This window comes from Haliotis rufescens, unplaced genomic scaffold (assembly GCF_023055435.1).
Source record: "Haliotis rufescens isolate VD_foot unplaced genomic scaffold, xgHalRufe1.0.p SCAF_1, whole genome shotgun sequence".
Classification (NCBI taxonomy): Eukaryota; Metazoa; Mollusca; class Gastropoda; order Lepetellida; family Haliotidae; genus Haliotis; species Haliotis rufescens.
Genome location: NW_025963779.1, coordinates 66,575,841 through 66,601,696, shown reverse-complemented (window position 1 = coordinate 66,601,696; position 25,856 = coordinate 66,575,841). Strand labels below are relative to the sequence as shown.

Below are 25,856 nucleotides of genomic sequence, written 5' to 3'. Positions count from 1 at the left end.
ATAAACAGACAAACTGATTGTTTGTCATAATGCCTAGATGGCCAGGATGGCATAGTACTGTCAAGCACAAGTTTGGCTGGCCGAGACTTGATTATATAGAGGCTGGTGTGTTTATTACAGGACAATTGCTGACTGCAGCGTGTATTCAGACTCTCATCTTGACATATCCGAGCAATGACACTATGACTGCACTGTGGATCAGTGAAAGGATGTGATCAAGTGTCATGGTCCCTATCAAATATTTCTCAGATGATTATTCTACTGCAGTGGTGCCTCACAGACTTTACCTGTTCATTATCCTACAAAGAGCAAACTTGGCAATGAGCTTTTTATTCTCATTTCTGCAAAGATGGAGTGGTATTTTTTGCAGAGGTCAAGGTCACCAATGGCTTCTTTCAGTAAATGTAGTCTTTGATCAAATTCATTACATTATATAATCACTAGGAAATGTTCCATCATCAATTTCCTCATCAACATCAGTCATATGGTACAGTCAGTAGACGCCATCTTTACAAAAAATGATTCATGAATAGAAGAAACCGATTACTGATTGTGTGTCGTTATGCCCCCAAGGCATGAATTGTTGCTCATTCTATTAACCACTAGTTTTGTCTGGCCCTGACTTGATTATTTACATGTCACAGTGATAAGGCTAGAATATTGCAGACTGTAGCCAAAAGAACATTCAATCAGCCCTCTGTCGTTAAGCCAGTGTTGCAGAGGAAACTGTTACGCTTAGTGCGGCTTTTAAAAGGTTTTGTGGTAGACATGTGGAGGACATTTCCAAATATAATGCATAAATGACAAAAATGATGTCAGATGCAATTCCTATTTTGACTTGGACCATATATTCCAAAGGTTTTTCAGATGATCAATTGACTTATCTTTGCATGTGTTTGTGACAAGTGCCATCTGTGGGGCAGTGTATGCTCTCCTTTCTGCGAACTCTGGTATCATCAGTATTAGATAATGATTAATAAACACAGCTTATCATACAGTTGGAATTGTACAATGGATTCTGCTTTTTGCAGAAATTATGATTATGGAAAGAGTTTTGTAGCTTTTATTTGTAAGTGAAACTCTTAAATTACCGTATTCGATGTAATAAGCGCCCAGGGCGCTCTCAAAATTAGAAATAGGGGGCTCTAATTAGAATATTATTTTGGTGAAAAAAACAGAGCTTAAAGATAAATTTTGTGGTTTATGCTGACAGCCTGAAATGTTTATGTACGACAGGTATATTTTTCCAGAATTTAATTGCCCATAATCAAGGGTGCATATAACACACGAGTGCGTATTATACGCAAATAAATGAGACTTATGTACATTGATCAATCGGAAGGGGTGCGAATTGGGATTATTCCCTATCCAATATATTAGCAAATATCGCCGTGGGAGCTTAGAAGAGCGGGGCGCTTATTACGTTGAATACGGTATATACATGGACTTGCCTCGTAGTCCAGTTTACTGTTGTCGGCCATGACCCAGACCACCTGCTGATATCTCTTTTACCTAGTCCAAGCTGGTATAAGTTGATTTACTTGACATTTAGAAAAGAAGTTTTTTGAAAGGGATATGTCTTATCTGCTTATCCTGGAAATACTTTTCTCTTAAACTTGTCACAGTGTTGATATTGTCTAAATATTGATGTCGACAGTGTTAAACCTGAGTCTCTCTTTCTCAGGCCCACATGAGTGAAGTTTCTTGACATTTGAGTTTGTGAAATAACTACTGTTACAGAATTTAAAAAACGTTAATCCAATAAGACATTTCTCATAAACCTTCCATAATATTGATGCTTTCCATGTTGTTTAGAATGAGGCCTTGTGACATGTTGTTTTGTTCCCCGGTACACTGTGAATGATGAACTCTTACGAAATAGATGCACGTTAGTGGTCAGAATCCATTTCATCGATCATTACATTTCCTGTTATTTCTTTCACGTGATCTATTACCAGCCATAACCATTATGACCAAACAGTGTTGAAGTACTTAAAAGGCCAACAACAGAAATAGTCCCGTGTCAAATCCCTTGATGTGTGTAAACACATACCCCCAACACCTGATACATGTACGTCATCTTACAGTGGGTGGATGTCGCCAGGGACATGCTGGCTATTGTGTTGGATGGACAATTAGGAACGCAGAATGTACCGCAATGTATGTGAGACACTGAGCTGGCTAATGGGACGTGGGTCTGAATACATGGGGCAATGGGTATCCATCGGGCCAAGACATAAACATTGTGTTTTTGGTAACCCTACCGACCTGTCATTATCTTTCAGACCTGTAGTTGTTATCAGTTCTGTAACCAGACATCATGACAAGCACATTTTGGATGTCTGAGACGAAAATATGTGAAAATGAGGAATTTTTATCTTCCTGATAATATCGAACTAGTCCATGAATAAGATGATTTTTTTACCCATTTGTATTGTTCCTGTCTACATCTTCATAGAAAGTCCGGATACATTGCTTGCATCATTTTCAAATATAGGAAAAATTCTTTATTAAGATGTCTAAAATCAGCCTTTTTGACACATTTTAGCCTCACCAGGACATTTGGCATTGTTGCACACTACCCGTGAAGATCCCAGTTAAAATTGGTCTTCAGCAACCCATACTTGCTGTAAAAGGCGATTAATGGGATCGGGTGGTCAGGCTCGCTGACTTGGTTGATGCACGTCATTGTATCCTGATCGCGTAGTTAGATGCTCATGATATCGACCATTGGATTGTCTTATCCAGACTTGATTATTTACAGACCGCTGTCATAAAGTTGGAATATTGCTGAGTGCCACGTTAAACAACAAACAACAAGTCCCCCACATGCAAATGAACAAAGTCTTAAATTATCATTCCTACAGACACATTGACCTCTTGGGCATTGTGTCACATCTCTAATTGGACATTGAGATAAGCACAGCTGGCTTCACCGTTTTTCCACATATTAGCTCCATGTCCTGCAACCAAACAAACATCTTGGACCATGGGCAGAATATGTCCCCAGAACCCCATGCATGCTGTTAGCACCAGTAAATGAGGATTGGAGAGTAATAATGTGTGACTCCAAGGATCATTGCTCATGCTGTCAACCACTTGTTTGCCTAACCTGAACACAATTACTTGCAGGCTTCTGTGTGACCGGAATATACCTATCTGTGGCATAAACCACCATTCACTCAATCCAGAAAACTCATTAAAACTTTGATTATAATATTCTTTTCATCGACATACCGACACCTATATCGGCTGCCTGAATCCCAAGTATTTGTTGTTGCCCCACGTGACTTTGATCTGTAGGACGGTGAGTAACAGAGGCTTATTATGAACGCACTTGGTAAATATTCATCTGGACTGTGGTAGCTCTCATGCAGGTGTGATAATGACCAGTGGCTATTTTAGCATGAAAGGGATAGATCTGGAGAGCTGGACAATGGACGTGGTGGCCCCATTGTTTCCTGTTTAGACAGTAGCATTCCAGGGCGAGACAATCAAACATTCCTGGAGACCTGTCTGTGTGGGGAGGAGACGCTGCACAATTACTGATACTCGATCGTGCAGCTCCGCTCACTGTCAAGTAAGCAAGGAAGAAGAAGAAGAAATTATTTATCATCTTGTCGGATATTGCATTTTCCCATTTCTGTGATGAAGCCTGCATAAATAAGTATACAATACCAGACAGACTACTGCTGAGAGATATGCAGTATGTAAACAAACAAAATCATTATGAGCAACTAACATATTTTCATGATGTCATTATTTTGTCTTGCACACAATGGAATCTGTTCGGATGATCAAGACTGGTTATTTTCTGGTGTTGGGGGCGGTCGGGTAGCCTGGTGGTTAAAGCATTCGCTTGTCATGCCGAAGACCCGGGTTCGATTCCCGACATGGGTACAATGTGTGAAGCACATTTCTGGTGTCCCCCAGAGTGGTATTGCTGGAATATTGCTAAAAGCGGCGTAAAACCATACTCACTCAGTCTGGTGTTGATGTCATTTATTTACATTCAGTTAAGCACATTCACGTACATGTTACACCATTCAGCAGGTTTATACTGTTATCTATAGTCATATAATTACATTCAGTTAAGCACATTCACGTACTTGTTACACCATTCAGCAGATTTATACTGTTATCTATAGTCATATATTTACATTCAGTTAAGCACATTCACGTACTTGTTACACCATATAGCAGATTTATACTGTTATCTATAGTCATATATTTACATTCAGTTAAGCACATTCACGTACTTGTTACACCATTTAGCAGATTTATACTGTTATCTATAGTCATATATTTACATTCAGTTAAGCACATTCACGTACTTGTTACACCATTCAGCAGGTTTATACTGTTATCTATAGTCATATATTTACATTCAGTTAAGCACATTCACGTACTTGTTACACCTGAAGCAGGTTTATACTGTTATCTATAGTCATATATTTACATTCAGTTAAGCACATTCACGTACTTGTTACACCATTCAGCAGATTTATACTGTTATCTATAGTCATATATTTACATTCAGTTAAGCACATTCACGTACTTGTTACACCATTCAGCAGGTTTATACTGTTATCTATAGTCCTATATTTACATTCAGTTAAGCACATTCACGTACTTGTTACACCTGAAGCAGGTTTATACTGTTATCTATAGTCATATATTTACATTCAGTTAAGCACATTCACATATTTGTTACACCATTTAGCTGGTTTATATTTTTATCTATAGTCATATATTTACATTCAGTTAAGCACATTCACGTACTTGTTACACCTGAAGCAGGTTTATACTGTTATCTATAGTTACGAGCATATTTTCAAAATTAGATTCATATTATAAATTTTCGATATTCATCAATTTATTGCAACTTTACAGTTATAATACAAGCTGTAGAAGCAAGACAGATAGACAAGTATGTATGTGGTTTATTTAAGTGTTCCTGGTCACACACCATTCCATGCTATTTACCGAAGTCGGAATGACCGATCTGGTGACAGGGTGGTATTAGTTCTAACATATTGCCTGACAGGGGAACTGGGGGGCTGACCGGGGGTCATTGTGAGGCAGACCTGTGTATTGTTATCTTATCCTGGGACAAACCAATTAATCCCTGACCGAAATAACATATGCCCGGCACTAAAGACATATGTCTACCTGGATTAGGTGGCGATTGGGCCGAATCTATCATTTTGACGTGGATTCAGTTATATGCTCTTTAAGGCCTGACAGATTGTATTTGTTGTTTTACAGACTGGACATTTTTTATGGGGTTGTAGACAAATTGATGAAGACTTGAAGTTTAAGTTTTAAAACAAAATAAAAAAGAAATGTTGAGAAAATATTCAATGAATCATACACTTTTTCCTTTTGGTTTTGCAGATTTTATTGTAGTCTTGTTTGTAAAATACATAAAGGAAATACGTTAATGAACCTGGTCATGTTGTTTCCTTGTGTCATAAGGGGCAGTGGGGTAGCCCTGTGGTTAAAGTGTTTGTTGGTCATGCAGAAGGCTCAGGGTTCAATTCCCCATACTGGTGCAATGTGTTAAGGTCCCTGGTGTTCCCTGCCATGATATTGCTGTGATATTGGTAAATATGGCAGGAAAACCCAACTCACTCACTCACTCACTCACTCACTTACTCCAAGTATGATAAAGTGTGTTCATCATCTGGTGCATGAGGAGGTGCTGTGGTATGTCCAAGGTTAAAGTTTTGACTTCTCCAAATCAGCCTTTTTTACTTGTTGCTTAGATATGCTTATATATTTCATTTTGTGGAAAGTTAAAAACTTGAAATATATGACAAAAAGCAACTAGATCTCAGCCATGTAAACATGTCCTGATATTTTTCATATCAATATTTCAATGTTTTCCATAACTCTATACTTTGACATTTCATTGGTCCAAAGTGGTATTTATTCTACCTCTCCCTTGTAATGTTAAGAAATAGTTTTCAAATATTTTCTATTCATCTTCAGACTGATACTGAATTAATAATTTTGTCTTGATACTCAAGGAACAGAAACTGTTAATGCATAATGTGTGATAAGGAAAAAGGACACAAAGTTCAGATAATTAAATCAGTTGGCTTCCAACTAAAGCAATGTTTGATCTGAGGAGAAACTAGTATGTGGCCATAACAGGAGAAAGCAAAACAGCCAGCGCTCTCCAAGAACATTTTGAATTGCTTCTGTAAAATGTAAACCAGATTGGCCAACGAATTAGGATTTGTGGCCTGATCATTGTTGACCCTTGGCAGCTTTACCAAGCTAATTGTTTGTTGTATTGATTGCAAACACACATCTCGTTACCAATCAGCAGAACAAGTTCTACTGGATGGAATCAAACCACATTTCTCCGCTCTTGGACGGATCTTCTGGTTTAATGTCATCAGGACGGTTTGTCACAAAAATTGGAAGTATGATGAAAATTGGAATTTTGTGGAACATTTGAATATTTCGATATAAATTGTTGTTTGTATCAAGATTTTAGTTTATGGATATTGATTCATGAACTATTTTCTCATGTTCTGCTGTTTTGATGACAAAAGAAAACTGCATTTTATCAAAGAAATGTAAATTTTGTTGAGGGCAGTTAATCTTGGGAAACTATTCAGTTTTGCAAATATTGAACCAAAATGCAGGATTTGTTTTGCATTAAGGAAGAGAATATATGGATGGCACCTTCTTTATTATGAGGAACACAATGTTTCGGCGTATATGCTTACTCCTTCATTCACCAGCATATACTCCGAAATGTTGTGTTCCTCATAATAAAGAAGTTGACATCCATATATTCTCTTCCTTATGTGTATCACTTCTAAATGCCTTTCAAAGACCTTGTTTTGCATTAATTGCAAATTCAGACACATACAATGAATAATTATGATCCTTTAAATTAGTAATTATTGCAATGAAGTTCAGTTTGTTTCATTTGTTGTTGTGTTTTAAGCAGTTGCCTGTCATATCGCTGTCCTAACTCATCATGACCTCGAATAACCTTGAAGTGTTTATAATATTCCTTTCTCCTTACTTCATAAAGCCAATATATAGTCCACCATCTTGGAACACCTTATTAAATCGAGCGTTACCTGAACAGATGTTTCCTAGTCACAGCTTAGCATTCAGGGGATGCGTTTGATGTTACGGGTCACTGATGCTACAATATTTCCATGGCTGAATTATGATCATTAAATGATTTTGAACAGCCAAGCTGTTGAACAGATTGTTCAATAAGCTGTCATTTCAGTGTAATCTGTTTCTGGTCCATCATGGTTGAGGCAAGTGCATTTTGGATGATGGAAGGCGAATTGGTGTTATCATAGTTATAATTCTGAACCATGTTTGCTCAGCACTGATAAAATCAATGACCACTATTATTGGGTTCTATGTTGTGTTGCTAAATTAAGTGCAGGCCAATATTAAGTGTTTTCAAAGAGTTTTCTGGAGTAAGTCATCTTATGTTGATAGTTATGTTTTTAAGAAACATACCTTGATGGTTACCTAGAACCAGCTTTAGCTTTAAAATGTCAAGATAAATTGACAAACTGTTGAAAAACACCATTCAATAGAAATGTTCGGAGGAAAATTTCATCATCAGATTTTGAAGTGAAACAAATTATGTTTGAAATACCATGTCAGGAATTGTGTTTTAGAATATATTGAGAATGGTAGTTTTTACAGAAAGAGGGTTAATTACGCAGGTATATTACAAAAATCAATTTATCGTATATAAGCAAGGTCAATGCAGATATGTCGGTGTTGGAATCTACTTGTTGCTAATTGTATTGTTATTTATTATTTCTTACCAGATTTATGTCATTCTATATGTGTAAAAAGGGATGCTTTTCTCTGATGTGTTGCCATGGAAACACAGGTTTAGTTTTAATATTGTTTAAGATTTTGTAATTACTAGTTTCTATGCAATTAACTTTTTAAACATAATCCAAACATTGGATTACAGCTCCAGTTGGCTGTGAGAAGGGATTCAGATTTCAAGAGAATCTTGCAAATCTGCAATGGCCACCATGCTAGTTATTATACCCCCGTTGCCTTTTGCAAGTTTGAAGATTGTGAATTTTTTAATTTTTGCCGTTTCCATGGAAACATTAGAAACTTAAACTTTTAGGGTGGGTGTTTTGTACGGCCCATATCTTTTTAACTATGCATCCTAGCTTCATCAAGCTTGCTACACACATTTACCACAATGAGTGCTTGTGCCTTTTGCTAGTTTGAAGATTCTGAATTTTTTACTTTTGCCGTTTCCATGGAATCATGGTGAAACATAAATTTTGGGTAGAGTTTTTGTACAATCCATGTTTACAATATTATGTATCCTAGCTTCAGCAAACTTGCTACATTAACCACTATGATTGTTTTTTATCTTTTATAAGATTCGGGGCGGTCGGGTAGCCTAGTGGTTAAAGCATTCGCTCGTCACAGCGAAGACCCGGGTTCGATTCCCGATATGGGTACAATGTGTGAAGCCCATTTGTGGTGTCCCCCGCCGTGATATTGCTGGAATATTGTTAAAAGCGGCGTAAAACCTCACTCACTCACTCACTCACTTTTATAAGATTCTGAAAGTTTTCTCTTTTGCTGTTTTCATGGATACATGATGGAATTCAGAAATTTTGATGACTGGTTTTGTATAGCTCATGGGGTTACAAATGAAAGGGCAGTTCCTCTGACTTAAAGCAACAGGTATATTTCATTAATTAACAAACTATTTACTATTTGTGGTTGACCAGCGGGGATAACGGGGGTATGTGAGCTTTGCTCACTTCTTTCTTGTTTAAGTCACCTTGTGGTTACTTGAGCTTGATTGTGCCTGTTAGTTTAGAACTAAGTTACATAAGAAATGATAGTAGTAATTAAATTATGTTCACTTTTCTAATAATATACTCAGATTTAACTTATGGTCAGCGGATCTTGCCAAGGCCTCAGATTACAGAAAGTAGTTGCTTTGTTGCAATCTTATCATCTGTTTGTCCATGTGTTTTGCAGGTTGTCCAAGCAGCAAGAATCTGCTATTTATCATGAGTGTGGCTGGGGTAGGAAGTATTTGGGGAAGGTCACAATAACATTGCTGGCTCAGACGAAGGGGTGTGGAAATAAATACACAAAATTGAGATATTGAGAGTCCCAACAATATAGGTTTCTTAGATGGTTATGACTGTCACTGTCTATACTGATTACTGAATGGGGGTCAGAAGGGAAGCCCAATGGTTGAAGCATTTAGCCTGTAGAACAAATAACAGCATTCCCATGTTGATACTAAGAGGTCTGGGGGTTGTTAGTGTTCCCTTGATACTGCTAGACCTGGCATTAAGACATGCCCACTCCCTCACTCTTACCTCAAGGTGGTCGGGTGGTCTGTTGGTCAATGGGTCCAGCTGTCATGATGACAGTCTGTGTTTTAATCCCTTCATAGGTACAGTGTGACGAACCCATGTTTGGTGTTACCCGTTGGCTATAGCTAGAAGAGAAAAGAACCTCGCTCGCTCACTCACTCACTCACTCACTCACTCACTCACTCACTCACTCACTCACTCACTCACCCACCCACCCACTCACTCACTCACTCACTCACTCACTCACTCACTCACTCATGCTGAATAACCATGTCAGGCAAGACTTACCCAAAGTTTGGAACAAATAAATATGAAATGAAGACATCAGTCTTTAAAAAAGAAGATAAGATGCAAGAGCCTTTATTAATAGACAGTCTTTATCATGTTTATAGATTTTGTAATGGGAGTCTATTTCGACTGAGGCTTTTCCATCTTGGAGGACCTACCTTGGGTTTTCATTAAGTATTTCAATGTGGTTAGAAATATTTTTGTCAGGCTTACGACAAAATTAGAATCAATTTCTGCACTACGGGGGAATCTGTTCATGCTCTAGAAGACTTTGGAAATCAAATGATATTTCTTTATTGATCTGGATTTGGAAACTCTGAGGCTCTGGATTGAAAATTTGAAAGAGTCTTTATTTATTTAAAAAATATATATTATGTTGTGCATCTTGTGCAATAACTGTACAACAGACAGAGTCAGTAGAGTCTGTCTGGGTGTACATACAATGAACAGTAGAAAGGCACAGTTGATGTCTGTCTGTGTGTGACGACCGTGAAGTATACGAAGGGCTTCATTTGAGTATAAGAGCATCCATTGTATTTTGTTTGTACAAATAAGCAGACTCTATGATGTTTAATGGAGTGATCATTTATGTACATACATTTTAAGATAAACTATTTTGTAAACTAGAGAAGGATGGGTAGGGTATATGAGATTAATATGTTAGCTACTTGCCTGGACACCAGTAGCAAGCCCCATGAAGATCCGGGTCCATGTGACTAACAGGATCGGGTGGTCAGACTTGCTCACTTGGTTGATGCATTTCTTCGTATCCCAATTGCGTAGTTTGGTGCTCATGATGTCAGTCACTTGATTGTGGTATATTTACGGACAACCATTTAGCTGGAATATTGCTGAGTACGGCATCAAACAACAAACAAACAATAGCAAGTTTTAATTGCTAATTTGATAATTATTCTCTCACAATGATGTTGCTGTATGCTTCATGAAGCCGACAGGAAACCAGAAGAGCAAGTACTGACACCGTAATACCTCTTCTGGAAGACAATCTTGGGTCAGGAGAATGGGCCTATTGTCAGGGACAGTGGAGAAAAAATGCTTCATTGTAATGTTTTTTGTCTGAATGTTATCCATGTGAATAGTTAAGGCATAGAAACAGTGCCATGCTTGTCAGAAGAATTGAAGAAGTTACTAAAATGGGGATTTTATGGTTGCAATGGCTGCTTGGTACGGATAGTGCCTGGTACATCAAATCTCAGCTGTGGCATGACCTGATGTCATTTGATGTTCATGCTATTGACCACTAATTTTAAATTTCAGCATGAATAAGTTAAATATGGAAAACACAGACCTTTATTTGATGGTATGAGATGTATTATAAACAAAGGATTTATGATGCAAGTGTCTTGGGGTGTAAATATGGTATAAGATGCTATGTAAGATATGGATTAAGATGCATAGTGTATGTGTATTGCAATAGTTAACATGGTGTAAGATGCACAGTGCATGTATATTGCAATATATAACATGGTGTGAGATGCACAGTTCACGTATATTGCAATATATGACATTGTGTAAGATGCACTGCATGTGTATTGCAATATTTAACATGGTGTGAGATGCACAGTGCACGTCTGTTGCAATATATGACAGGTTGTAAGATGCACAGTGCACGTATATTGCAATATATAATAAGGTGTAAGATGCACTGCATGTGTATTGCAATATCTAACATGGTGTGGGTGCATAGTGTATGTGTATTGCAATATTTAACATGGTGTAAGATGCACTGCATGTATATTGCAATATTTAACATGGTGTGAGATGCATAGTGTATGTGTATTGCAATATTTAACATGGTGTAAGATGCACAGTGCATGTATATTGCAATATATAACATGGTGTGAGATGCTCAGTGCATGTACATTGCAATATTTAACATGGTGTGAGATGCACAGTGCATGTATATTGCAGTATATAACAATGTGTGAGATGCACAGTGCATGTATATTGCAGTATATAACATGATGTGAGATGCTCAGTGCATGTATATTGCAATATTTAACAATGTGTGAGATGCTCAGTGCATGTATATTGCAGTTTATAACATGGTGTGAAATGCTCAGTGCATGTATATTGCAGTTTATAACATGGTGTGAAATGCTCAGTGCATGTGTATTACAATGTTTTCTCTGTCCTTAGCTTTCACATAGAGATGCACTTAAAGAATTTGCACATTTAGCTGACCAGAAAAATCTTTGCAAATATTTGCTGGACGTGTGGTCGAGGGGCCCTGGTCAAATATGTGGATCTATGTGAAGGAGAGTTTGCCTTTACATCGTACGAGAAAGCTGGTTAACAGCTCACGAAGAGCGTTTTGATTATGTTTGTGTGTGATTATGAAGATGAGCCTAGGAAGGAGTTTCTTGTTTTGAATATTGTGTGTGACAAATTCAGTGTGTGTTATCCCCATGTCGAGATTCCTGAACATTGAGGATATCGTTAAATCAAGGTTTTGATATTTCTCAGGATAAATACATAGATTTGATGCACCAATTATGCTCCAAAGTGAAGGATATATGAAGAAGAGTGACGTCACTCTATACTACAAGTATTATTTTGGAAAGTTCCTGTTAACCGAAAGAGCCAAACAAACCAACTTAATTGTCAAATAGCTGAGCAATGGTGGTGGAAAACAACCAACACAGGTTAAGGCACAGAGTTATCGAGACAAGGCTGACTAGATGTGAAAATCAAACATTTCACCATAATTTCTGCATCAAACATTGGACACTGTTGAAATAAGGGCCTTGAGCAAGATATCACAAGACATTACATGGGAAAATATTCACCGTGAGGTCAAGCCTCGGAGATTCTGTGGATTGAATTTGGAAACTTGAGTGAATTTTTTAATTTTTTTTTTGTGAAGTTGGAATGAATACTGTGTTTTTGTGAGGTATGTTTTGGAATCTATCTTTTGATCATCAGTGGATGAATATTGAATTTTGAAATCTAGGATATTACAAGTTAGATGATTATGACAATTTGATACTACTTCATGTTGTTGCTTGGAACTTGCAAGAAGTGACTTAGATTTAACTATCAAATAATTTGATTAATGTTTATCGGGAGGAAACAACACTTGCAGATGTGTTTTCAGATTTGCCTCAATTTGGAAATTATGGCTTTTGTTTCCATATTGTGACATGCATTTCTTGTTTAGTGCTTGTTGTCTATGTTCACAGTCACACTTTTATTCACCATTCAATATTAGATTAATAAGATAAATGTGTTTATCATATAATGGGTAGGTTTCTCGGCAGGATAAAGCCAACGGATAAAAACGATATCCGTTGGGGTCATATGCAGATAGAGATGCAAATATCAAAGGTCAAGTAGGGACTACTTTCACTGTTTATAAACAAACATGGCGTTACCCTCGTCATTCGGCGATCGAGTCGGAATTAACAATCGGGAATCTGGATAAACTACACGGATAATTGCTATCATTATCAAAAGAACAGTCTAATATACTGAAAATCAGTGTCTAACTGTGACGTAGATAAGGCATTTTATAAGTTTTGGCAACTTTGGAGATATAAATTTTGAAACAATTTTGCGAGGGCATGAGGCCTAGCCAAGCGGGGTCAGTAGCCATATCTGTGCTTGTAGACCTCTGCGGCTTGAAACCTTCTCCACAAATTAAAATAGTTGGATTTAGACGAAATATATTTGAATTGTTACCTTGTTTCGTTTTGTCGCTGTGTGTACATCTGACTACACTTCTTAACGTTATGACAGGACAGACCGACTGTCAACAACATCTGACCATGGCCGTGACGTCTCATAGACTAGGGTTAGAGTAGCTTCCCTTTGGCAAAGGGCAGTTACTCTAGCGGACAGATGATGGATTGCAGCGAAAGTCAATTAAAAACAATTGTTGTTTTGCGTTTATGTTGCTTCGCCAGTGAATAAGAAATAGATTTCATTTGGAACTATATTGGCTACTGTCACTGTCTGACTGACACATCACTTACCCTCTGACGTAATAAATATTAATGCGCACATTCCAGGAAAACTCGCAATGTTTCGGTAATGTTTGTGAGAGAGGGAAAGCGATTTTGAAGTACAGAATTAAAGAATGACATTATATGATAAAAAGGTTATCACGCTTGTGTGTTTGGGGATGGTAAATATCCTGTATTAGGAATAAACACTATGTATTTAGCTTGCCAAGGCTCGCTAAATACAATGTTTATTCCTAATGCAGGATATTTACCATCCCCAAACACACTCGCGTGATAACCTCTATTAACTGATAAAAATAACAATTGACCAATATGTGAGAATGATTTCTTGTTCTAAATTCCCAAATAAAAAAATCTAACAACCATTTTTACAACAGTTAATTACAACTATCAAATAAGCTTTTGACAACAACTGCTCACAGATCACAAATGCATCAGCTAAGGCCACAATCAATTATTTATTATTTTTCTTCCCAATTTGAACCAAATGTGAGGTGGGAAACAATTTCCTTTGAAACAAACTGTACAAGGCATCTGTGTACACCAACAATCAACAGATGGAATTCCTATGAAGCTTGAAGGTTTGGTGTGACTACCTATATGGTGTGTTTCATCATGTAGAAACGGGGGCACAGTGGCCCAGACGTCTAAGGTGCCGTGATTCGCTGTGCAGAGTTGCATCCCTTGGGCACGCCAGAAACCTATGATTGTGAGTTCGAATCCCGGCTCTCCCCGATTAGGTTTCTAGGTTTGTCAGCACCATTCCCGTGCTCGTGGGTTTCACCGAAGTGGTAAACGTCTGAGACCTGCATCACTTCGGGCTTTCCTCCCACATTAAGCTGACACGCCATGATATAACTGGAATACTGTTAAAAGCGGTGTTCAACCCAACTCATTCACTCACTCATGTAGAAACAGGAAGAACACATAAAGTTTTCTTCATCTGTGGGGGAATTGCCTCCTTTGTCCAGTGGTAGAGCATACGCCCGGAAAGCGAAAAGTAGGGGGTTCGATACCTGGCCGTGTCTTACCAAAAAATGTTAAAAGATGATACTTGTTGTTTCCCTGCCTGGCTCTTGGCATTAAAGAGGCTAAAAACAAGGACTGGTTGGCTCGGAGTCAGTATACTGTGTCTGAGTCGGGTATTCATGTTAAACTGTGGATGGTATGTCAATGGGTTAGCACTATAAAATCAACATTCGTCTGGACTAGCACAAGCAGCCACTCACACATATGCATGCACGTCACTATGTAAGTACAATAATGTTGAATGCGACATTAAACCCCATTTCACTTCACCTCTGCTGTGGGGTCAATGTAATGAAGTTGGATGTTTGTAGCAGAATTTGGCCCGACTGCAGCAGCTGGTGGGTTTATCATTGTGGGTATTCTCTCTGAAAATTCTCATGCTTGCTCCACACTTCAACCATTGGACCCGTGAAGATCCGGGGTAGAATAGGTCTTCAGCAACCCGTGCTTGCCGCAAAAGGTGACTATGCGTGTCGTTAGAGGCAACTAACAGGATCGGGTGGTCAGACTCACTGACTTGGTTGATCCATGTCATCGTATCCCAATTTCGTCGATTGATGCTTATGATGTCAGTCACTGGATTGTTTGGTCCAGCCTCAATTTTTCACAGACCACTGTCATATGGCTGGAATATTGCGGCGTTATACATCTAACAAACAAACAAAAGCTTCAACCATTGATAACATACACAGCCGTAAAATTCTTCAGTAATTAGAATATAACCTTCTGGTGAGTACTGTTGATTTATTGATTCTGCCCTCAGTGAAGAAATGGTTAGGTGACGCTTGCAATGTTTAGGTGATAGTTGCAATCCTGAGTGAAATATAATTTTTATATATTTATTGGTTTCTTCATGCAAGTTCTTGACCTAAATTTCTCACAAACTTGCAACTAAAGAGAAAGAGTTAAAGTTAAATTTTCCATAAAACCTGTGATGTGTTAACCATAAGTACACAGACCAATCAACAGTCTTCTTTTGTCTAGTTTCTGTAATCTTGATCGGAAGGATTAGTAGTGAATTCAAGTAATATCTTTTTATTGAAGGATGTAATTTTCTTGGTTTCTTCCTTCACTTATCTCAAGGGAAATGATTGAGACACTGACTTTAGTAAATATCCAACTTAAGCATGATTGATGCGTTGTTTACAACCTCGCTTGTAGGCTGGAGTTGATGTTGTAGAATCGTAACAATGTCGGACCACGCACCCAACTGTCAGAGTTATTGCGACAGAAACATCATGGAATTTAATTATATTAGGGTAGGTGTCACTTAGACAAATCAAGGAGCCATATTACCAGGCATATCAAAAGTTAATTTCTTATTATGACAGCTTGCCCTATTTCAGTTTGATGGGTGTGCTATTAGATCAGGAGAATTTAACAGCTTGATTTTATGGTCCGTCATGGTCAGCAGAAAGCGTGGGTTTGGTGCCGACTTTGAGAATACGCCTCACGTTTAGGAGTAATTCCTCAATAGACCTGTGACTGGCAAATTGAAATGGATTGATGTTCTCATGGGGAAGGGGGTCAGTGGAGGGCTAGTGAGTCCTTGAAAACTGTCTTTGTAATGACTAGATAGATATCAGTGAGGGTGGTATTGTTGGGACTGTGGGAGTATTATAGCAATGTAACAGCAGTCGACACTAATACTGATTTCTCCAAGTGTAACCCTATGTGGAAGTGAACCTATTGATTTGTGAGTGAATTCTAGAACCACTAGACTACCCCTCTAGCAACCGGTGGCCCAGTTGTTTCATGATCCCAGTGGCCCAGTTGTTTCTAGATTTGTCAGCAACAACATACCCGTGCTTGTTGGTTTCACCAAAGTGGTAAACGTCTAAGACCTACATCACTTCAGGCTTTCCTCCCACATCAAACTGACGCGACGTGATATGACTGGAATACTGGTCACTGTAATAAACTTGACTCACTCACTCATTTGCTGTAGTATGGATGATTTTCTTAAGCAAGTGATATATACACAGTTTCTTTGGGGGCCTTAGTTTCTGTTGGGGCCTTATTTATGTATATTTAGAAAACTGTGACACTTCACTTATATAGATAAACATTTCAGCTTATGTTGCATGTGAGGAATTAGAAACATTTTTTTAATGGGGGGCACAGGTGTCCTAGTAGTCTAGAACACAGTTACATCCCTTAAACATGCCAGGATCCACTTTGTATGGGTTCAAATTACAGACTATTTCCCGTTATGATTCTTGGTCTTTCAGCACCATATTTATGCTTCTGTGTTTCACAAGAGTGTAAATGTCACAATATACATCGGTTACAGTTTTCCTTTCAAACTTAAGTGACACGTTATAGTATAAGTTAAATACTAAATAAGGCAGCATGGATCTCACATCACTTACTCATCGTTAACATGCTATGAAATAGATGACATTGCATCATAGGCATTTCTTAGAAGTTGACGGATGACGACCATTTTGTGGAAATCTTTGTTTGATAATGATATGTTGATTGACACAAGCTTTTACATTCCGTAATGAGTGAGCGACAATGTCTTCTGGCGAATGCTTTTCTGTTTCTATATTATTGAAACCTTTGATGATGAAAACTTTGCTGGTGCTCCTCAGTAAGGCTTTGTGTCATGAAATATCAAGATGGAACCAGTCAGCTGGGCAGCTCTGAGTCTTGGTGATGTGTTGTGCTGGCCAAATATGTGAACTGAAGGCTCACTGATGGGCTGAACTGATTGAAGGGGGTTACTTTCATTTCATGTGGGAATTAGGCCTGATGAACTTCCCTCACCAAGTTCCCTTCTTGGGAATTAGGTTGATAGCTCCTGTGGAATTGGGAAATAATGCAGCTTGATTCTGTAAATCTTTTTCAACATACTTAAGGTATAGCTCCGTCTTCTTCTGCCAAGTCTGGCCTGGCAGGAATGTCCCAAACTTTAATTTTTGTTGTTGTAAAGTTCATCTTTTTTTCTTTGGAACAACATTTTGTTATTGTCTTTTGTGGAAAGGTGGTTTTGATAACCGTGATGAAAGGTGTTTGACAGTGTTGTCTGTGACAGGATCAGCAGATTATGGGTTCGAAGCCCAGATTTGTCATGATTATAGATCTTGGTTTGTCAGCACCATACACACAAGTGGTGATGTTATAAAACTGAAATGCTGTTCAGTGTTGAGTTACACCCAACTCTCTCATTTATGTGTGTGCAAACTAGATCCTCTGTGACACCCCTCAGTTGGGCACTTTTTGTCATGTGCCATTCCAGGCCCAGGGGTCCATTCCACAAAGCGACCGTAGCACTAAGTGATCGTAACTCCCATACTTAAACACAGACTTGTGACTGTTGTACCACTAAGTGCTCGTAACTCCTATACTTTAACACAGATTTACAACTGTCGTAGTGCTTAGTGATCATAAATCCCATACTTTAACACAGACTTAAGACTATCGTAGTACTTAGTGATCGGAACTCCTATACTTTAATACAGACTTATGACTGTCATAGGGTTAAGTGATTGTAACTCCCATACGACTTATGGGGCCCTAAGTGATCGTTACTCCCATACCTCACATAGACTTACGACTGTCGTAGTGTGACAGTCGCTTTCTGGAATGGGGCCCTGCTGATCGGTCATAACACTTGTGACAAAGAATGTCCTTTACTTAACTTGATCTACATGATCTCTGATTAGAGTTTTCTTACTTCATATTACCCTGTGGGAACTTCAGCAACATTAATTTCAGTTTACTTGATTACAAGGCGTTTTTCAATTAGGGACGATCAATTATTTATACTTTCATCAAATTTCATCAGCACCTGTCCTGAAAAGTTTTCACTTGGCGTGAAATGGGTTTGACATACTGAATACACCAAGTGTATATGTATAACAAATGTCTACATATTATTACTACATGATAAAATATAAATTTACTTGGTCATGCAAACCTACTCTCTGAAAGTGTGGCAATTTTAGCTGACCTAGGCAGTCATTAATACATTGGCCTTCGTCTGTCATGAACATTCATTAGCAATCACCTGTTATAAACATTCATTGGCCATCATCTGTCATGAACATTCATTGGATATTGTCTGTCAGAAACATTCATTGGCCATCGTGTGTCATGAACAGTCATTGGACATTGTCTGTCAGAAACATTCATTGGCCATCATCTGTCATGAACATTTATTGGACATTGTCTGTCAGAAACAATCATTGGCCATAAATGAACAGTCATTGGACATTGTCTGTCAGAAACATTCATTGGCCATCATGTGTCATGAACATTCATTGGACATTGTCTGTCAGAAACATTCATTGGCCATCATGTGTCATGAACATTCATTGGACATTGTCTGTCAGAAACATTCATTGGCCATCGTGTGTCATGAACATTCATTGGACATTGTCTGTCAGAAACATTCATTGGCCATCATGTGTCATGAACATTCATTGGACATTGTCTGTCAGAAACATTCATTGGCCATCGTGTGTCATGAACATTCATTGGACATTGTCTGTCAGAAACATTCATTGGCCATCGTGTGTCATGAACAGTCATTGGACATTGTCTGTCAGAAACATTCATTGGCCATCATGTGTCATGAACAGTCATTCATTGGACATTGTCTGTCAGAAACATTCATTGGCCATCGTGTGTCATGAACATTCATTGGCCATCGTGTGTCATGAACATTCTTTGGCCATCGTGTGTCATGAACATTCACTGGACATTGTCTGTGGCATCATCTCCTGTGGAACTTCTGGACAGATGAAGCAGAAACTTGGTATATGTTCCTGACCTTTCATCCCATATTATATCTGTTTTGTTTGGAAAGGGATATTCATCTCCACATCTTTTATCAGTAAATTCCCTCAGAATATTTCTCGCACATGGGAGTAATTTGATTGGTTGGCTGTTTCTAGTGTTGTCATTCTAATCCAACTAAGAACAAGGTTATCGTTTAAATGGGCTGAGGGTATTGATCATAATAAAATGGAGATGTAATACACTGGATAATCGAGGATGCAGCATCCTTGTGTTTGTGCCAGTGGTTCTGTTTCCATTTATACATTGTGTGCCTCTCCACAGTTGGCGGTGGGGTAGCCTAGTGGTTATAGCGTTTGCTCATCACGCCGATGAACTGGGTTCGATTCCCGACATGGGTACAATGTGTGAAGCCCATTTCTGGTGTCTCACACCGTGATAATGCTGGAAAATTGCTAAAAGTGGCGTAAAACCTCACTCACTCAAACATATTGGTGTGTTCATGATGCTTGTGTTCAGACATAGGTAGAAAATAATTTTGTAGTACAATCATACAAGGATAGATGACCACCTGTATTTCCATGAATGCACAGAAAAATATCGTGAAGTAAAGAAATTCCATCAAATTTTAAACAAATATGTGGTGTAGATGGTTGTCCATTCATGGTCTGATCAAGACTCGGTTATTTACAGGCCACACTGATATGGATGGAGTATGCTGCAGTATGGAGCAACAAACAAACAAACAAACAAACAAACAAACAAACAATTAACTTTCAATTTAACATTGTAGTAATTCATTGTTGGTGGGAAAGCCTAGTGGTTAAACATTAGCTTGTCAAACTTCATAGCTGGTTCAGTTCCAGCATAAGTGACCATGGTTTGCATACCCCTATTAAAGACATGGCCGGAGAACTGCACTCACTAATGCTGGAACCTGATTGGATAGAAATGAACTTTACATTATTCATCTCAATGGCACCAGTATTCTGAGATGACATGTAGCTTACATTGAGGCACCTTGTATCATGCACCTTATATCACCCAGTTTTGCAAATGCTTCCTTTCAAGGTTATAGTTTATGTGATCATACTTTAGCCTGTCTGACCAGAGGGACACTGTGAATGGCTTGCCCTCAACATTCCTGTTTTTGGCCCACTCTGTGGACAATCAGTTGATGGGGATAGGGGATATACAACAAAGCTATTATGTTCAATGTGGATGGAAGTTTTGAACCAACGCCAATATGGCAGCTATCTTCATCAGCAAAAGAACAGATAAAACGAAAGTTCAAATATCATCCAATCTGTAGAAGTGTGTATTTTAATTTGCAGAAATGGATTTTTAATAATATCCTCTTTATTCAAAACTGTTACACAACCTTAACATAGGTTTTATATTATGTAAGGTTGACATTTCGGTTTTGTTATTTGCGTTGATGGTGGGTTAAAAAATATATTGTTTGATGCAAGTAACAGTGATTGATTTGAGAACTGAATGCAAGATTTATCGTTTGAGCTTTGACTTAAATGTTGAGGTTAGTTAGTGTGTATTGGATAAATAGCACTGCCCTTTGAGTGTCGGCCAGACTCCTGCACAGGGCCTGAGTGAGGAGCCCGTGTGGTAATCAACTTACATTGCTTAGCCATGATAATGGTCTGTTCAGAGACTTGCAATGATTGCCGCCGAGCGTGGAGCAGAAGCGTGCCGTCGTGAGGCCGGGCTTGTCAGCTGACGTCAGTCCATTGAATCCACTGCAAATGGTTTGTTTGCCAAATTGGAATACTTGTGTGTTGGATGGTTTCAAAATTCACTCAGCGTGAAAATCATTTCAAATGTATTTGGATGAGGAATTGTTGGCCCCACTGATTCAGGTGAGTGTGAGAGAGAGATGCATGTACCGGGGGTGATTGTGTCTTTGATTAGGAGCTTCTGCCATCATCTTTGAAACGTCTTTGGCTTGTCATCTTTTTAATTGTTCTTGATTTAGATGGGGCATTTAGGAGCGCATATCCATGTTCTGTGTGTTTTTACTTTCATTGGGCTTTCAGGTTCGACATCTGATCCTTCTTGTTTATCAGTACCAACTTGAAAATATGAACTCCTTAATTTTTACAGCAATATTGTTACTAATAGAACGATATTTACAAAGGAACTATTTTCTTGAAGACATGGGTTGCATCTGATATGTACGTCACCATCATTTTATAGGACTCGGGATTATTATTGTTGTATATTCCCCACACCAGAATCAGGATATTTTTGTGTTTGATCCAGGTGATATTTTCATAGAATTCACTCCATCAATGATTTTCTGGGAAGATTCCGGTGGGAGTTATACAATCAATTAGCTAAATATTTTGACAGCTAAAATCAGTTTGTATTCAGCAATATTAAAAAGCTTGTCGTGAGGAAAATACCATTTAGTCATTAGAGATGATGTTGGGAACATGGTGATGGTGTAGGCATATGTATCTGAAAGCTTCAAAGCCGGCAGTGGAACCGCACTTTACATGTTTATTGGATTTCTGTTTCAATATTGTATTATCTCTTCTGAGAAACAAGTGTCCTTAAGCAACCTGCTCATTGATTAAGGCTTCTTCTATTGCACCTATTGCCTAAAATAGAGTTACATGCATCCTAATTAGGGTTATTTGAGACATGAAGGCACTTCGTAGAAAGCGATTGCATCACATCCATTAAAGACTGGTCATGTATTATGGGGGAGGGTGAGGGTAATATTAAGGGGTTGCAGGGGGTGGAAAAACGTCACGTTGAAAGTGGGGGGCACCAAACTGGGGGTCAGCCAAATGGGATACAACCCAAAGACCATTCTCTACCCCCATCCTACAGTAAACAACCAGTCACTTGACATATCTCAGGAAGTATGTTCGATGTATTTTAAAATTTGACAACAAGGAATGATTTCATGTCAATACGATCATGTTGTTTATGCCATTCTGCTGTGATTGAGGACTACAAGAACAGAACTACTTCCAAGAGTTACAGGGGCGGTAGGGTAGCCTAGTGGTTAAAGCGTTCGCTCGTCACGCCGAAGACCCGGGTTCGATTCCCGACATGGGTACAATGTGTGAAGCCCATTTCTGGTGTCCCCCGCCGTGATATTGCTGGAATATTGCTAAAAGCGGCGTAAAACCATACTCACTCACTCACTCCAAGAGTTACAGAATTATTGTTAGAATGGATCATGTTTAAAGTAAACCTGATATGAATATATAGCTGTGAGCAGTCTAATGGTAGTCATCAGCACACCTAGTTCGTAGGAGCTGTTGTGTTGTTTCATGTCAAGGAGTGTTACTGTGTGTCTCAGTCCAAGAAATTACCATCCCAAATCCGAAATATTTCAATATGGCCCCTCTGACAGCTATTTTGAAATATTTCCAAACACACTTACCAGCATAATGTGTGGAAGATAGTGCTCCTCTCTGAAAGAAGTGTTTCTTGAGACACACTAAACTGACAGGGTGAACAGGGGTGTGTGTGTGTGTCTAGTCATCTCAGGCGTCGCAATAGGCTGTTAACAGTTGTGTCCCTTAGGTGTGCCAGAACCCAATGATAGCCAGGGATTGAGTCACAGATTCACCCTGTTTATGTTTCTAGGTTTGTCAGCACCATACCTGGGCTTGTGGGTTTCACCAAAGTGGTAAATGTCTAAGTCCTGCTGTCCTACTGAATTAGGTGATATGCCATAGTATATCTAACGTACCGTTCAAATTGGCATAAAACCCATATCACTCACTCACTAATTCACTCACCCAATTTAACTCAAGTTAATAATTTCTTTAGATTTCTAGTTTTTTCAGTATTTAATTTTCTGTTGGGATGTTAATCATATATGATGTGCAGAGAAGATTGTTTGATTGTGTCATACTTATTTTATCAACATGTTTTGAAAAATCATTTGTATACACACATGAATGCAATAAGCTCTCAGTTAATAATAAGCTGCTGTAAAGATTGAATCTTTTATAAATTAAAAATGTGTCCGGAAGCCAACAGTGTGAGCAATAAGGGACTTTGACATTTGTGAACCGTTTGATAGGCATGACTTAGAAGTTGACGGACGACAAAGTAGACACAATTTATGGGTAACAACTTCCTTATTTGCTGTAAAGGCGACATTCAGTAAAGATCCTTATACCGTTGTCAAGCATGACTTGCTTGACAACGGTATAAGGATCTATACCGAAACGTCGCCTTTACAGTATTAAAGAAGTTATCCATGAATTGTGTCTACTTTGACATTTGTGTTATTGACATCGTTATGTAACATTGTTATTACTTGATAATGACATCCGTCATATGATGATGTCTGTGATGACAACCGTGATGATGTGTGTGATGATGTGTGTGATGATGTGTGTGATGATGTGTGTGATGATGTCTGTGATGATGTGTGTGATGATGTGTGTGATGATGTGTGTGATGATGTGTGTGATGATGTCTGTGATGATGTGTGTGATGATGTGTGTGATGATGTGTGTGATGATGTCTGTGATGATGTGTGTGATGATGTGTGTGATACTGTGTGTGATGATGTGTGTGATGATGTGTGTGATGATGTGTGTGATGATGTCTGTGATGATGTGTGTGATGATGTCTGTGATGATGTGTGTGATGATGTCTGTGATACTGTGTGTGATGATGTGTGTGATGATGTGTGTGATGATGTCTGTGATGATGTCTGTGATGATGTGTGTGATGATGTCTGTGATGATGTGTATGATGATGTGTATGATGATGTCTGTGATGATGTGTGTGATACTGTGTGTGATGATGTGTGTGATGATGTGTGTGATGATGTGTGTGATGATGTCTGTGATGATGTGTGTGATGATGTGTGTGATGATGTGTGTGATGATGTGTGTGATGATGTGTGTGATGATGTCTGTGATACTGTGTGTAATGATGTCTGTGATGATGTGTGTGATGATGTGTGTGATGATGTGTGTGATGATGTCTGTGATGATGTCTGTGATGATGTGTGTGATGATGTCTGTGATGATGTGTGTGATGATGTCTGTGATGATGTGTGTGATGATGTGTGTGATACTGTGTGTGATGATGTGTGTGATGATGTCTGTGATGATGTCTGTGATGATGTGTGTGATGATGTCTGTGATGATGTGTGTGATGATGTGTGTGATGATGTGTGTGATGATGTCTGTGATGATGTCTGTGATGATGTGTGTGATGATGTCTGTGATGATGTGTGTGATGATGTCTGTGATGATGTGTGTGATGATGTGTGTGATGATGTCTGTGATGATGTGTGTGATGATGTGTGTGATGATGTGTGTGATGATGTCTGTGATGATGTGTGTGATGATGTCTGTGATGTCTGTGATGATGTGTGTGATGATGTCTGTGATACTGTGTGTGATACTGTGTGTGATGATGTGTGTGATGATGTCTGTGATGATGTGTGTGATGATGTCTGTGATGATGTGTGTGATGATGTCTGTGATGATGTGTGTGATGATGTGTGTGATGATGTGTGTGATGATGTCTGTGATGATGTGTGTGATGATGTCTGTGATGTGTGTGATGATGTCTGTGATACTGTGTGTGATACTGTGTGTGATGATGTGTGTGATGATGTCTGTGATGATGTGTGTGATGATGTGTGTGATGATGTGTGTGATGATGTGTGTGATGATGTGTGTGATGATGTCTGTGATGATGTCTGTGATGATGTGTGTGATGATGTCTGTGATGATGTGTGTGATGATGTGTGTGATGATGTCTGTGATGATGTGTGTGATGATGTCTGTGATGATGTGTGTGATGATGTGTGTGATACTGTGTGTGATGATGTGTATGATGATGTGTGTGATGATGTGTGTGATGATGTCTGTGATGATGTGTGTGATGATGTCTGTGATGATGTGTGTGATGATGTCTGTGATACTGTGTGTGATGATGTGTATGATGATGTGTGTGATGATGTGTGTGATGATGTCTGTGATGATGTGTGTGATGATGTGTGTGATGATGTCTGTGATACTGTGTGTGATGATGTGTGTGATGATGTCTGTGATGATGTGTGTGATGATGTGTGTGATGATGTCTGTGATGATGTGTGTGATACTGTGTGTGATGATGTGTGTGATGATGTCTGTGATACTGTGTGTGATGATGTCTGTGATGATGTGTGTGATGATGTGTGTGATGATGTCTGTGATGATGTGTGTGATGATGTGTGTGATGATGTCTGTGATGATGTGTGTGATGATGTGTGTGATGTCTGTGATGATGTCTGTGATGATGTGTGTGATGTCTGTGATGATGTGTATGATGATGTGTGTGATGATGTCTGTGATGATGTCTGTGATGATGTCTGTGATGATGTCTGTGATGATGTCTATGATGTGTGTGATGATGTCTGTGATGATGTGTGTGATGATGTCTGTGATGA

General features: G+C 38.7%; 1 protein-coding gene across 7 annotated transcripts in view; it reads left to right on the top strand.

The window, feature by feature from the left end:
• Nucleotides 1-25,856, top strand: part of LOC124134123 (A-kinase anchor protein 13-like) — a 265,224-nt gene that overhangs the window by 48,412 nt on the left and 190,956 nt on the right. The gene's annotated exons all lie outside the window — the stretch shown is intronic.